Source organism: Sus scrofa, chromosome 4 (assembly GCF_000003025.6).
Source record: "Sus scrofa isolate TJ Tabasco breed Duroc chromosome 4, Sscrofa11.1, whole genome shotgun sequence".
Classification (NCBI taxonomy): Eukaryota; Metazoa; Chordata; class Mammalia; order Artiodactyla; family Suidae; genus Sus; species Sus scrofa.
This window is the reverse complement of record NC_010446.5, coordinates 126,819,204-126,834,835: the sequence shown is the minus strand read 5'-3', so window position 1 is coordinate 126,834,835 and position 15,632 is coordinate 126,819,204. Positions and strand designations below refer to the sequence as shown.

Below are 15,632 nucleotides of genomic sequence, written 5' to 3'. Positions count from 1 at the left end.
TTCCATTGTGGCTCAGCAGGTTACAAACTCAACAAGTAACCGTGCAGATTCGAGTTCAATCCCTGGTCTCGCTCAGTGGGTTAAGGATCTGGCGTTGCCATGAGCTGCGGTGTAGGTCACAGATGTGTCTTGGATCTGGTATTGCTGTGGCTGTGGCGTAGACCAGCAGCTGTAGCTCTGATTGGACCCCTCACCTGGGAACCTCCATGTGCCACAGGTGTGACTGTCGAAAAGCAAGCAAAACAAAACAAAACAAAAAACAAAAAAAAACCCAACAAAAATCACAAATAAATGCAAACATTTTAAACCATTAAAAGTTAAGTTAAAAATGATGCTTTTTGTTGTTGTTGACGCTAAATTACCTTTGTTGATTTTTAAAAAAAATAGTATAAAAGTTGTTGCCTTGGGGTTGAATATATACTTAATGCATATGAGTCTTCTTTTTTGGCCGCGTCCACGGCATGAAGAAGCTTCCCAGCCAGGGATCCAGCCCGTGTGCCATAGCAGCGATGCTAGCCACAGCAGTGGCAATGCCACATCCTTAACCTGCTGATCCACCAGAGAACTCCCATATGCGTCTTTTGATGGTAATGCAAAGAATACCTGTTGGCAATAAATATGTTTTTCAAAAGCGCATTATGGACTTGAAGGCCCTGCTTGCCGCCTCTGGACCATTGGACCGCGGCTCTGCCAGTGAGCAGTCCTTGAATTGCAGTTTGCATGATTTTCATGATTTCCTGCTTCCTTGCTAGCACGGTCAGTGTCTTGTCCATTCAGAGGTGAGGCTGGCCTCCCAGAGGTCCTGAAATCAACATCACACATCTGTAATTCAGCGATGGCTAGAATCAGGAATAAGAATACGTTTGCAAATTTTTGTTCTTAGAGATGTGGAAAATTTTTACCGTTTCAGCCTGCGGCCAAGTGTCAGACTGCTAAAGAAAGTCCATGAAGAGTGGAAGTGACTCCTTGACACTATTTTGAAAACAGCCTCAACATGACTCCTCTTCTGATCATGGCATTCTCTGTACATGTTTGGACCGTTGAAACCAAAGCTTTGTCCTCTAGCACCTCATGCCGTTATGAAGATGTTAGCATGAATGCCTTCGTGTCCTTTGACCTGGGTTTTGCATGACTCTTAATTATCTCTCAGGACTGTCTCTGTCCTTTCCTAATTAGCCTGTAGAGTTGATACAGGACAGTACCCCCCTGCCTGCCGTTGTATGAGCCCTACTCCGTCATCAATAAGTGAGTGTCTTAAATTGACCTTTATCGTTGCTGTGCATGTGGCGTCCCGGACACCAGAGATGCTGTTGCTGATGAGGCTCCCGTGGTACCACCTTGATCATAAAGGCACCCTGGGCACCGCCGTGTTGGTAAAGGGGTGGTTCACAGGATCCAGTGTGTGTTTATATCTGTTTTTTTTCAGGTGAACATTGAAATGAAAACACAAAAATAGATGATTTTAGAGGCGTCGCAGATTCTGGAGGATGTCTATGGGCCTCTAGAGATCCTTAGACCTGAATTTGAGAACACTTGCTCCCTGCAGGATGCAGAGCAGGTGCACACACAGCCAGGTCATCGTGTTTATGGGGATGCTCTGACGCATGTGGGTCGTTCCTTTGATTCTCTTGGTCTCTCTCCCCTCCTAGCCGATCCCTGCATCTTACCAAGCCCCGTCATGGCGAGAGGAGGGAGAAGCCCTGCTTTTTGGGTCTCTCTAAGGCCTTAGGGACTCTCTGTTGGAGTCTCTGGCTGTTTGTAGTTCCCTAGGTAACTGCAGCCCTATCGCTCAGGAGCTGGGGCACCTGTTGGGGAGAGAGTCGTCAGAACACAGTGCAGAGGGCAGGGGAGGCAGTGTCGATTTCAAGCATACCAGATCCTTATACTTAACATTAAAAGGAAAATGGGCGCACATCTTGCTGATCTAGACCCCAAAGTTGAGGGCATTTTATTAAGCCAAACATTACATCATGGCTTTAGCTTAAGGATCTAGCAAGTCACTTATTTTTTTTCCATATATTTTTTAATAGTATTATCGAGATAAATTTCATATGCATACAATTGGCCCACTAAAAATGTACAATTCAGGGAGCTCCCGTTGTGGCTCAGTGGTAACAAGCTCGACTGGTAACCGTGAGGATGCTGGTTCGATCACTGGCCTCTCTCGGTGAGGTGAGGATCCAGTGTTGCTGTGAGCTGTGGTGTAGGCCGTAGATGCGGCTCAGATCCTGCATTGCTGCAGCTGTGGTATAGGCCGGCAGCTGCAGCACTCATTGAACCCCTGGCCTGGGAACTTCTGTATGTCACAGGTGCAGCCCTAAAAAAAAAAAAAAAAAAAAAAAAAAATGTGCAATTCAGTGGTGCAAAGTACCTTCAGAGAGCTGCGCAAACCTTCACCCCATTCAATTTCAGAACATTTCATCTGCCCCAAAGAAACCCCGTGTCCATCACAAGTCAATCCCGTCCTTATCCGCTTAGCCCCTGGCTGCCAGCAGTCTACTTTCTGTCTCTAGATTTTGCCGATTCTGGACATTTAGTATAAACAGTGTCACATAATAAGAGGTCCTTTGTGACTGGCTTCTGTCACTGAGCTGTTTTCCAGGTCAGCCACTTGTAGCATATGTCAGTATTTCATTTCTTTTTTTTTTTTTTTTTCTTTTTTTGCCACATAATATTCCCTTGTATAGATTTGCCAACAGAATTTGAAGTGTACTGTTCAGTTATATTCACATCATTGTAAAACCGATTCCCGGAACGTTTTCATCTTGACAGACTGAAATGAGACATACTTCATTTTATGAATCCTTTCTCATTTGTTGATGGATATTTGCGGTGCTTTTCACTTTGGGGCTGTTGTATATACTGTTACGAATATTCGTGTACAAGGTTTTGTGTGAACATAATGTTTCCATTTTTCTTAGTATATACCTAGGAGCAGAATTGGTGGGTCATATGGTAATTCTATTTTTATCATTTTGAGAAACTCAGTTTTGCCGAGTGGCTGCACCATTTTATTTTATTTATTTATTTATTTAGTCTTTTTGCCTTTTTCTACGGCTGCATCTGTGGCATATGGAGGTTCCCAGGCTAGGGGTCGAATTGGAGCTGTAGCCGCCAGCCTACACCAGAGCCACAGCAAGGCCAGATCCAAGCCATGTCTGTGACCTACACCACAGCTCACGGCACTGCCGGATCCTTAACCCACTGAGCAAGGCCGGGGATGGAACCTGCAACCTCATGGTTCCTAGTTGGATTGGTTAACCACTGTGCCACAATGAGAACTCTGGGAATTCTTAAAAGCTACAAATTGTAACTCAAATTACTGTGACTTCAAGGATTGGAAGATCGAGGGAGGGTAGCACCCCTCGTTGTTAAGGCCGGACAATTGGAAGGTCAGAACTTGGGGAGAGGCCGTTGAACACTCACATTTTCGGGGGGCGACATGGAGTCCTTGTTCCCAACAAGCAAAGGAAGGATGGAAGGAAGAAAATGGGCCCACATGGAAGAGATTCCCTTTCAAGGTGCTGAGTTAGCAGCACAGCCAAGCCCGAGAGTGGCCCCCAAATGGCGGGAAGACACAGGCGTCATCTCTGTCATCCCAGCACCTTGTTCGGTGTTTGACACAACTTTTTTTTTTCTCTTGGTTTTGAAGGTGTAACCTGGAGGGCCACAGACGGATCAAAGAGTTTAGAGTCATAAAATAGGCAGATCAGAAGCTTTGCACTATGGGGTTATGAAGTAAAGCATCCTTAGAGGAAATTCACAAAGCTACCAGACCTCCTCAGATTACACAGATTCCTTCAAAACCCGCCTGCTCGCCCCACAGCTGCTGCCGCGCACCGTGAAGGGTGGTGATGGATTCCCTGATGCCAGTGAGCTGTGCCGATGCCCATGCCTCTCACCTTGGTGTCCCCTCGCTTAGGGGGATCCGTTCTGGCAGGAATAAAGAGCTAGTTGCCACACTCTCACTGCATGCCAGGCACTGTGCTAAACCACATGTAGTCACTGTGCCACTGAAATTTTTTTTTTTTTGTCTTTTTTGGCCACTTCTAGGGCCACTCCCGCGGCATATGGAGGTTCCCAGGCTAGGGGTCCAATCGGAGCTGTAGCCATCGGCCCACGCCAGAGCCACAGCAACTCGGGATCCGAGCCTTGTCTGCAACCTACACCACAGCTCACGGCAATGCCGGATCCTTAACCCACTGAGTGAGGCCAGGGACCGAACCTGCAACCTCATGGTTCCTCGTCGGATTCATTTCTGCTGTGCCACGACGGAAACTCCACTGTGCCACTGAATTGACACAGCACTTGAGTGAGGTCTGGCCTACTCTTATTCCTGTCCCATCGAAAAAGAAATTTAGGCTTGGCATCATGGATGCACTTGCCCAGGATCACACCCACCCTAAGGAGGCAGGCCAGGAGGATGCCAGGTTTCAGCCAAGGCTCTCAACCACTGAACTCGGGACAGAAGTCTCCCTTATGCTCATGAGCCTGTGCAGCAGGAATGGGGAGGTGGAGAAGGGGGATTTTATGTATATGTGGACGCCATACTATTTGGATGGGATTTGGCGTCGCTCCCTTGGCCACTCTCTGCAGGTGTGGGTGGGGGTCGCAGGAACCTCGCAGGGCTGTGGCCACGGCTGCCCCAGAAGTATTATTGCAGCTTTTGTGCCACTTAAGAAAGGTTGGACATGATGCTGGAAGCAGCAGGGGATTTTAACCTGGGAGAGCCATGATTAGATCTTCCCTTTGGGGAGTTCCCATTGTGGCTCAGTGGAAACCAACCCGACACGTATCCATGAGGATGCGGGTTCAATCCCTGCTCTCACTCAGTGGGTTAAGGATCCACTGTTGCAGCTTGCATCTTGCGTTGCAGGGGCTGGGGTGTAGGCTGCAGCTGCAGCTCCAATTTGACCCCTAGCCTAAGAATTTCCATATGCTGCAGATGTGGTCTTAAAAAAAAAAAAAAAAAAGGATTTTCCCTTTCTTCTCTAAAGAAATGTGGCTGGTGGCATTGTGGAGCATGGGCTGGAGGAGGGGGAGATGGGGGCAGGAAGTTCCGTTTGCAGTGAAGCCTAGATTTAGACTGGGGAAGAGAGGCCCAAGATTTCTAAGGTGGCACCATGAGGGCTTGACAACCCTTCGGAGGTGAGGGTTGAGAGAGAGAGAGGACTTGAAACTGCTTCGAGAATTCTGGCGTAGGTGACAGGGGCAGGGAGCCATGCTGATGGAGAGCTGTAGGACTGGGCGAGAGAAGAGGTGAGGAATTTCAAAGCCAGCGGGAGACTTGGGTTCAAGATCTACCCTAGATGCGCTGTACCTTGGTGGTTCGCTTGATCTTGTACTTTAATCAAATAGAAGATGATAGAAGTTCGGTGGCGTTTGCTTGCCTTTTCGGGTTTAGAAAATTGATGAGCATTGAAGTTTCTCCCGGAATGAAGTCATTGTTAAGGGCAAGGAAAGCAGGTACCCCTCCCAGTTCAGCCTTCTGCATATTTGTTCTGTGTGATCACTTTTTTCAAACACATTTTTTATTAAAGTATGGTTGATTTGCAGTGATATCAGTTTGATCACTTTCAAGTGAGCTAGTAGTAGTCACAGCATTTTATTCTTAGAACCGTTAAATTTAGACTTGTACCTTCAATTGAGGCAGAGAGTGGAACTTTAATTACACCTCCAAATCTATTTCCGAGATGAGATACTTAGTAATAGAGCCGTGGAATGATAGATGAAGTTGCTTCCTGTGGTTCCTGCCTCAAGGTTGCAAAGTTATGTAAGTTGTTTACAGATGAAAGGCTAGTGAGGAAAAGTTCATTTGCTGTACAGACCCCAGGCATGTCTCTGATCAGTATCTTTGGTCTGCTCTTGCAGCTGTCTGATAGTTACAGAGTCACATTATTTTATGTACATCTCCGGTTAAATGTCTCACTTGTATTGGTGATAACAATGTAACAGAGTTTCTATTTTGTACTTTGTTAAAGAAAGTGAGCTGACGATTACCTGAGGTTGCATTGGTATTTAGAGCCTCATTAATGATGAATTAAAATGCACAGAAACACACTTTTCTTCTAAGTGCCTGTACATAACAGTCTTTGGGGGCTAAGAAATTCAAGACAGATCTTACTACTCCGAAAAATAGATATTTACACAGAGACTTAACATCTATTTGACTAGAATTCAAAGCTGAGAACTCTTAGATGATTCGCATTTACATTAATTTATGTAAGGCATAATTACTTTTAGGTCTGTGACAGCAGTCGAGTTCAAGGTTCTCGTTACCATGCTTGTTTCTGCTGCTTAGAGCGACGCTAGTAAGATACCTTCCGTATCATCTTGAGAGTTAATGATTTATGTCAGTTGACTTCATTTTTAAACTTCCTGGTTATGTGCGATTGGACCATGTTGGTGACCCATATAACCTGATACTGGTGCTTTGGTACAAATGGTAGATTTATTTCAGTATCTTCAGTGGCTCTTTTAAATTCCACTGAGAAGTATTTTGATGGTTTGTGTGTGTGTGTCTTTTTGTCTTTTTTTTTTTTCTTATTTGCTTTCAGATGCTGCCTCCTATTTGTCTAGTTTTGCTTTGGGGCCCCGATAGATTTTACCTTCGTTGACTTTGAGTCCGTTATACATCTGCTGACCTAGCATAGCTCAGTAACCTGGAATGATCTCTTCCTCAGTGCCTGGCACACGCTTGTAGAATTTCTAATTTATATCTTATAAATTGGAATATGGCTTAGGGCTATGCATAATCACTTTCCTGAGAATATGTTGTCTCCAATTATTATTTTTTTCTTTTTTTTAGTCTTTTCTAGGGCCGCACCTGCAGCATATGGACATTCCCAGGCCAGGGACCTAATTGGAGCTATAGCCGCTGGTCTACACCACAGCCATAGCAAGCCCAGATCCGAGCCATGTCCTCAACCTACACCATAGCTCATGGCAATGCCGGATCCTTAACCCACTGAGCAAGGCCAGGGATTGAACCCACAACCTCATGGATGCTAGTTGGACTCGTTAACCACTGAGCCATGATGGGAACTCCTGTTGTCTCAAATTTATTTTTATTTATTTATTTATTTATTTATTTTTGTCTTTTTGCCTTTTCTAGGGCCGTTTCCTGTGGCATATGGAGGTTCTCAGGCTTGGGGTCGAATCGGAGCTGTAGCCACCAGCCTGCGCCAGAGCCACAGCAACGCAGGATCCTTAACCCACTGAGCAAGGCCAGGGATCGAACCCGCAACCTCATGGTTCTTAGTTGGATTCGTTAACCACTGTGCCATGCTGGGAACCCCTGTTTCCAATTTAAATGCAGATTCTTTTGACACAAGTGCTGCAGTTGGAATGTGAGTGACCACTGGCAGCAGCCCTTTCGTGGAAGGAGCTAGTTGAAGGGTGTTACCCTGAGTGTGCGATGGGCAGCTTATTACCCGGAAGCAGAACATAGAGCTATCCTGTCATGTTTTCAGAGATGTGGCGTGTCCCTTCCAGGCCACATCATTCATTGCCGAGACACGAGGTCCGAAACAGCCAGCGGCAGCCAGTCACCTGCCTTCATTCTTTATGGAGGTGCTTCTACTCTAGTGACCAGACCTTTGTTCAGTTGTTTGTCACAGAAGAGGCGAGCCGAGCACCAACCCAATCACGGTCTGTACCAAACGCATCAGCAATCTGCTCGCCTTTTCCCAGCTTCGGTGTCTTCACTGCACACCCTCCAGGGAGGCTGCATAAGGAGGCCGTATCGTGAGCAGTAGATCCAGGGGCTGTTGATGGGTGGCTCTGGTGTCCTTTGGAGAAACTGAACCGTGCCTGGATCTAGCGCTTTAACGTTCCTCTGGCTTCTTTCTGCTGACTTAATGCACCCGGATTTCCCTGAAGTGGCTACTGGTGTGTTTTTGTCATCCTCCCGTCCCAGAGGCGACGGGGGGATAGCGAGGGGCCCGCCCTGGGCCATGTCTGTCGTAAGTGCTGATAAACGTTCATTCAAAGCGGGCGTGAATGAAAACAAGTGCTTTAGCTCTTGATTAACGATACGTTGCTTAATTTCCACAAGTTGATTGAGGATTAGTGTAGAGGTGACATTGGGAGAGAATCGCAGGAATTTTAGATGGGAATAGTTTATGACCTGAGCTGAATAAGATGGGCTTTTAAGCCATATCAAAACCAGACTTCCAGCGCAGAAGATCAGCGTATCCTGTCCAGACTGTGAACAGTTGTCGTGTTCTCACCAAAGGCAATTTTGTTGAAATGTTCTTAGAGACAGTGTGTACGGGCTTCTGTAAATCACGCAGAGATCATACAGATCCACGGAACAGCAAGACGCTCATTCAGCCTGTCCTCTGAAAAATATTTGACCCCTTCCCTCTAACTCAGCAACCCCTCAAAGCTGGCACTGCAAAGTTGCCAATCAGAAATCAGAATCAGTCTCTGCCTGACAGCCTTCTGGGAAGAGGGTGCTAGAAGAGAAAAAAATTTTTTTTCTGAAGGTATAATTGCATAAATAACTCTTTAAGATTTCTCTCGTATTTTTAGTGACCTAATAATACCTTGAACATTTTTGATAAGTTCGGGTCTTACAGAAACACTGACCTGCCTTCCACACACGGCAGCTGGAGACAGTGCAGGATGAGATGGTTATTGAAGTTCACGGCTCCTTTCTTTCCTCGGCTTCTCCTTTGTTCATCCCCCCATGTTGACCTTGGGAATCGACAGACACCGTGATTCTATTCAAATACACTGGATCTAGTAGAAGAGGGGTGTCACCACCGTGTAAAACAGGACCCTCTGTAAAGCTGAAACTGATGGTTGAAGAATTAAAATATGAATTACCTCTTTGTCGTTGTGTAGCATTGACAGCTATTGAGTCAAACTGATGGCGTGGTTCTTAGGGTCCTCAGGTTTATAATCCTGTCTGTTAAGTCTGCTAACAAACCCCAGATGTTTACCCTTTTGTTCCTAAAACCAATTTAGGAGGGCAGAGAGGCAGCTCTATCATAGCAAACTTAGAGTGCTCCTCAGTGGCCAATGACCTAATCTGTTATTAATCTTTCCTATGGGGACTGTTTTTCCTTCATCAGCTGTCTAAAATATTTGGGAAATTATATCTGGTGGGAGTTGCCATTCATCAGGAAATGCTTGTTCAGAGATGGAAGCCACAGCACACATAGCAGTAAAAGTTATTTATCACTATGGAAACCAAAAATCACAAGTGGGATAGCCTTAAGTATTAAGCGTTCTGCATCTTAGAGGAATAAGTCATGCCCAGATTTGGTTCGCATCCCTCAGATATTCGTGAGGCACTTCACGGTCAAAAGGCCTAGGGGCACTTTGTTTAGTGACTAGTTTTCCTCTTCACGAAACCTAAAAGATCATTAAGAGAAAAGCCAGGAGGGAAAAAGTCCAATTTGTATGGATTATCAAGCTTATAAATGCAGAACTCTGGATTGGGAGGCAGGAGACAGGGTTTTAGCTGTGATTCTTTCACAAACTAGCTCTGTGGCTTTAGAAGAATCTTTTAACGTACTTGGGTCTCCGTGTTCTTATCTGTAACAGGATGGACTTGGACCATATGCCTCCTGAGGGATAAACCTGTGTTCCTTCGTTGCTCCTTCAGAAGGACAAAACTCTTTTCTTTGTTTACAAAGAAGTGTTGCATCTGGATGGGCCTCGTTAGAGCAAGAGTAACGAGGATAGTTGGTATACGGCAGTGGCTTTCTCACATGACGAGAAAAAAAAAAATCCTTGCTCAGTAAGAATGGGGGCCACATGTCTGCATGTCGCCATTCGTTTCTGGGCCCTGCCTCCCCCTTTGGCATGCATTGGCGCAGGGTGTCAGCATCATTTAGCAGCGATGACGCATGGGGAGTCGGAACGTAGACGTTCCATTTGACTGATAGCCAAAAGGTGGCATTCGAAGAGTATCGATGAAAAAATAGATAAAGATGATCTGTGCTGTCCGTGGATACAAGTAAGGACGGTGCCTTGAGCAACAGACGAAGATGCTAAGAGACCGGTAGAAGAGGAGGCTGGCTCCGCTGGTTGATGAGAATGTGTGTTCATATATCCATTGAAATCTTTGTTCTACTAAGACTTTGCCATGCCTGCCATTTCAGTAGTTTCTATGGCAGGGTTATCTCAGAAGTGGAATTTGAATCATTGGGTCCTAATGACTCAGCAGAGTCTGTGAGCAGGAAAAGGTGGCTGTATTTCCGGCTCTGCTGCTGATCAGAGTGTAACAATGCCTTCTCTTTGCTGTTTTCTCACTATTAGGCCCCCTCCATTCCTGCAGGGCATTATGAGGATAAACAAAATAAGCAAATGAAGCTATAAACCAATGGTACTTTATGTGTTAAGTAGCCAGGTAGGATCTTCTGGACTTGATGCAAAATACAGATATCTGCCTTTTGACAGACATTACTGTTTGATTTGTTTAAGGAGTTTACTAGATTATATGTGTTAAAATATGCTTGCAATTCAACGCGAAAGGTTCCAAACCATTTGACTACCTGGCTTTTACAGAAATACTGTAATACAGTAAGGGTCTATGAGGTAGTCTTCATAGTCTTTTTATTTCACGCCATAAAGAGTTCCCGATCGCTTGCTGAACGCCAGACAGTGGAGGAAATCAGTGAGTATAACCGAGTCCTGATTCTCCCAGGGACCTTTGAGTGGATGGGGCTGATAAGCGGACGTCTAGGGAAATCTATTCGCTCTCCTGTAATAAGTGTTAATAAGAGAAATCAGGCAGGATAAGGAGACGGAGAGGCGGGGGGAGGTGTTGGTGGTGCGTTTCTGATCAGGTGACACTTGAGCAGAGACCTGGAGGAAGTGAAGTACGGGCCAGGTGGGATGCCTGGGCCATTCTGGTTGGAGGAGCACAGGTGGAGAGGCCGGCCATCGGCTGTGTGGGTGAACCGAGTGAGCCATGGGCAGAGCAGACGGCACAGGTCAGAGGAGGGCACGGGCAGGTGGCCTAGGGACACCAGACACACTCTCAACATTTACGTTGTGGTGGTGGTTTGTTAGAAGAGTGGTCACATTTTAAGTTTTTGATAAGATGACAAATTCTCATTTCTGGGAAGAGACGCCTGCCTATCAGAAAACACACCAACCATAGAAATCCAGAATGAAAGGTGTCACTAAAGAGGATTCCTGAAACAGTTTTGTCCTGGGAGCAAAATGGGAGGGCCAGACAGTCAATTTCCTTTACAAAAAAAAGGGGGGAGGGGACTCTTTCCTAATTGATTATATTTTTATATTGAGATCTAATCGACAGGTAGCATTATATTAGTTTCAGTTATTAAAGCATAATGATTTTAGTATTTGCATATATGACAAAATGATCACCTTAGTAAGTCTAGTTAATATCACCTCACATGGCTACAGTCTGTCTTCTTTTTTCTTTTTTTTCTTTTTTGCTTTTTTAGGGCTGCACCCAGGGCATATGGAGGTTCCCAGGCTAAGGGTCTAATCAGAGCTATTGCTGCCGGCCTACAGCACAGCCACAGCAATGCCAGATCCCTAACCCACTGAGTGAGGTCAGGGGTTGAACCTGTAACTTCATGGTTCCTGGTTGGATTCGTTTCCACTGCACCATGACAGGAACTCCCAGTCTTATTTCTTAGCATGAGAACTTTTAAGATCGCTCAGCAAGTTTTGAATATACAATATGATATTATTAACTATAGTTGTAATTATATATATATATAATATGAAGTCATGATGAATGATATTAAATTGTTTGGAGGGGGTCTTGGAGGGGTGGTTCTTTTCCCCCCACAATCGCTGGAGAGTTAATCAGGCACAGTAAACGCCATCCTAGACTCCTGACTGGCCGGCTCCATCGCGGCTCCAGGCCGCGCGCCCAGGGTGTGGAATCCCATCTTCCTCCTAGAAGCCGGGTCTTCCCTTCCACCACCCCCCCCCCCCCCGTCGCCCTTCCTGCTCCTGTGCCGGCCGGATCACCCCAGTTAGCTTCCTCCCGCATCTCCTCCCACCCTCCCCTTGATTTTCATTTGTGATTTTTTGTCACTGTGGTGAAAACCACATGGCAGAAGTTTCCCATCGCAACCACGTGGCGCAAGGCGGTGATATTAACACACACCCCACGTAGGGCGACAGCGCTCCGGGACTTGGTCTCTCGCGTCCCCACCACCGCGTGTTCTTTAGAAACATAGCGTAGGACAGTGTTTTCCCTGCCGCCGCCTCTGGAGTGCTCCTTATTTTTGTGTCTTTGCATCTCACACGCTTCCCGACACCTAGGAGCTGAGAATTAAACGTTAAAGGGCATTTTCCGTAGCAGCCGCTTTCAAAGCGCTTACTCGGCACCAAGCCGTGTTCTCAGCGCTTTGCGAACACGCATGCATTTCCTTTTCTCCAGAACCCTTTGTGCTTCCTCTCATGTGACGAGGAAACCGAGGCACGAAGAACGAGTGGGACTTGCACAAGGTCACGGCTCAGGGTGCACAAATCCACTTCTAGTGGACGAAAAAGCACCGTGAAGAAAGACAGAGCCCGCCCCGGGCTCCGGGAACCCCAGACAGGGTGGGTCTCCGCCGGCTGGGAGGTGGTGACGCCGCGCATCTCAGCTCCTGAGGTCCTTCTGAAAAGCTTCTTTGTCCCCTGCCTCCCAAGCCCGGCAGACACGTGTCTCCCTGGCTCCCCCAACCCCGAGGCTCCCTCCACCCCCAGCGCTTTCCTGCTCCGGCCACGTGAGGCCTCCTTTGTGCTCCAATCTGCTGTAGTGACTCTTGGACTCTCCTGGGGCGTAGGGGGTTAAGTGCCAGCTTTCGCTCTGGGGCTTGGAGGGGAATTTACCAGCTAACTCTGCACACCCCTCCCTGATCTGGTGTTTAAAAGGCTAGCAGAGTGTTTCTAGATGGGGTCCACAGACCAGCAGGATTCAAACCACCGCAGGGGCTCCTTGAACGTGCAGCTTCCTGGGTTCCACCAGAGACGGGCTAAATCAGTCTTTGCATCTGGGGCCCTCACGTCTGTGTTGCCAGCTTCGTAAGCACTCTGGGTTAGAGGATGTGCCCTTGCACTTTGGGAGGGGAAAGAGATGACATAAGCAAAGAGAGTTTCTTTTCTTCTTTCTCAAGAAATAAGAAATGTCTTTGCAAGTTTCTCTCCCCAGAGAGCACAGGGAGATTCTCTAATCCTACCTTGGCCTTGTTCTTCTGCTGGTTAAGAGAGAGGAGTTGCAGGACAGTGGGCCAGCCAGACCTGGGGGGTATATATGTGGAAACGCTTGTCCTCTGCAGGAAGGATGGTGCACTGTGGCTGTTGGACCGCTGCCTGCTTTTTTGGAAACTTGGCCTCTGTGTCTGTCTTGTCCTTGAGCCATTTGCGCTCCGGTGGTGGAGTTGGGTAACTGCTAGGAAGGCCATACAGCCTACACAGACTGACATGTTTACTCTCGGGCCTTTTACAGAAGTTTGTCAGGGAGCTGAATATCCTATAGAACTTCCTGAAAAGATGGAAATTTTTCTACCTGCTTTCCAGTGGGGCGGCCACTGGAACTCGAAGTTTGGGTATTGATCGCTTAAGGAGTGGATCATGATTGAGGAAGAAATTGTCATTTTATTGAGTTTTAATTTAATTTTCAAAGGTAATTTAAATTGCAGGAGCAACATTTGGCTGATGGCTTCTGTAACAGATTGTGCCTGGGTTTTAGGTGGGAGTTGGCTGTGGGGGGTCAGTTAGGTCCTGACGAAGGGTTCACATCAGGCCCCTGAGGAGAGGGAGCCTGGAGGAAGGAAGGAATGAGTGCATCTAGAAAGAGTGCCTTTTAGAAGAACTTTGCATTTTTTTTTCCGTTGTGATTTTTTTTTTTTAATGGCCACCCCAGGGCATATGGAAGTTCCCGGGCCAGGGATGGAATCTGAGCCACAGCTGCAGCAACACCAGATCCTTTAACCCACTACGCTGGGTGGGGGAGCCAACCCACCTCTTCACAGAGACCCGAGCTGCTACAGGCAGGTTCTTAACCCATGGTGCCACAGCGGGAACTCCCCCGCTGTGATTTTTAAACATTGTTGTTCGGGTTCCCCTGTGCCACGTAGCAGCTTTTTGACCCTGGTCTAGTTATTAGCTTCTCTCTGCCTCAGTTTCCTCATTGGTAAAACACGGAGAGTGATGATACCTACCTTACAAGAATGGTTGTGAAGTTTAAGGGCTTCAACAGTGCCTTGGATATAGGAAGAACATTCTAAGGGTTCACTACCCTTACATTATTTCATCAATCTTTTATAGCTCCGTCTAGGAGGTAATTATTATTTACCGCCCCCCTTCTTTTTAAAAGGAAAATGGATTTCGAATTCCAGGATAGTATTGTGTGCATCTGGCCGATGTAGTCTCTTGCTGACTTGGAGACCAGCTACGCTTTGTCTTCTTCCATGAAGGTCAGTTGACCCAGTAAGGTCAGTGTGACTTCCTGTGACATGGTATCATCTGAGTTCTGCGGATGGTCACTGCTCCCATTGATGGAGGCACGTTACTCTGTAGAAACTGCTCGCCGGTAAACGGGCTCTATTTAACCAGAAGCAGGACGTTTCCTAGCGTTAGTGCTTGCTCCTAAGCTGAAGAAGTCCGAGTAATATTTGAAAGGAAGTATGTTTGCATTTTGTCTGGAGTCGTGTCAGAATCTCCTAACATGAGGAGGCTTGATATCATCCCTTTTAGAGAAGCGTGAGCAGGGCTGGCAGGACCATATTGGGAGGTGGGAGTTGCATTTGTGTAAAAGATAACAGCAATGGAAATCAAAAGTGAAGGGAAGAAGCCCCTCAGAAGGGTATCCCTATAGGTTTGAAATTGCGTGATCATTTGTTAACTTTCTCATCTTTCGTGTTAGCTGCTGATAACCCAGGGCTATATACGTGCCGTGACTAAACAGTATCACTTTTTAAAAATTCCCGGAAGCCAACGCATGTGGCCTCTTGAAAATCTACTTTCAGGTTTCCCGAGACAGTAAGGATGTAACAGCCCTTTTTAGCCCTCAGATCTGTTCTCCAAGGATGGAACAGCAGAGGGTTAGCAGATTTTATGTGCTCAACAGTTGTTCTTCAGGGCTGCCTTTTGGATCTGGAAGACGATGCGGCCGCCCCTTGAGAAGCAGATAATATAAGGAGAAAGCCAGGCCCAGGTGGCGGGGCTGCTCCTTAGGCAGCAGTGACCCCACCCTTGGGCCATCATGTTCTCTCTGGTTTGTATTTTCAAATTCTCGATTGTGTTTGAATGTATCTGGGATGCATTGACTCTGCCCAGCGCTGTCGTGGGCTCATCTTCCACAGAGCGGAAAGAACCAGCCGATGGTCAGCCGTTCGCATCCTCCAGCCCCAGCAGCCTGGAACTGTGCTCATCCTCGGGTGGGCGGATGTGCAAGGCCCCAGGTCTCTGACCGGCTGTGGCCCTGAGCTCCGTATCTGACCGCAGCATTTGCTTGCTAGGCTTTATCGCCTGCTCTTCTAGCACAACCTGCAGCCCCTGGACAGCCATTCTTGCATCACTTCAGCTGAAAGAAAGTAAAGCGATGAAAACTTTTCCTCCTGCTGTAAATTCCGTCGTTTTTCCTCTCCTTCGGTTTGAACCGTAGAGAAGAGGCGGCTTGCAGTTTAGAGGGCTGTGTTTCC

General features: G+C 46.9%; 1 protein-coding gene across 12 annotated transcripts in view; it reads left to right on the top strand.

The window, feature by feature from the left end:
• The window catches only part of LRRC8D (leucine rich repeat containing 8 family member D), a 131,625-nt gene that overhangs the window by 48,509 nt on the left and 67,484 nt on the right, over nucleotides 1-15,632 (top strand). Inside the window, exon 2 of one of the 12 annotated variants that reach the window (XM_005663699.3) lies at nucleotides 14,306-14,405. The exons of 10 other annotated variants lie outside the window; for them this stretch is intronic. The gene's annotated coding sequence lies outside the window, so the exon portion shown is untranslated. Of the gene's footprint in view, nucleotides 1-14,305; nucleotides 14,424-15,632 lie in introns of those variants that run through there. One more of the 12 variants, XM_021090295.1, reaches the window with a different exon arrangement.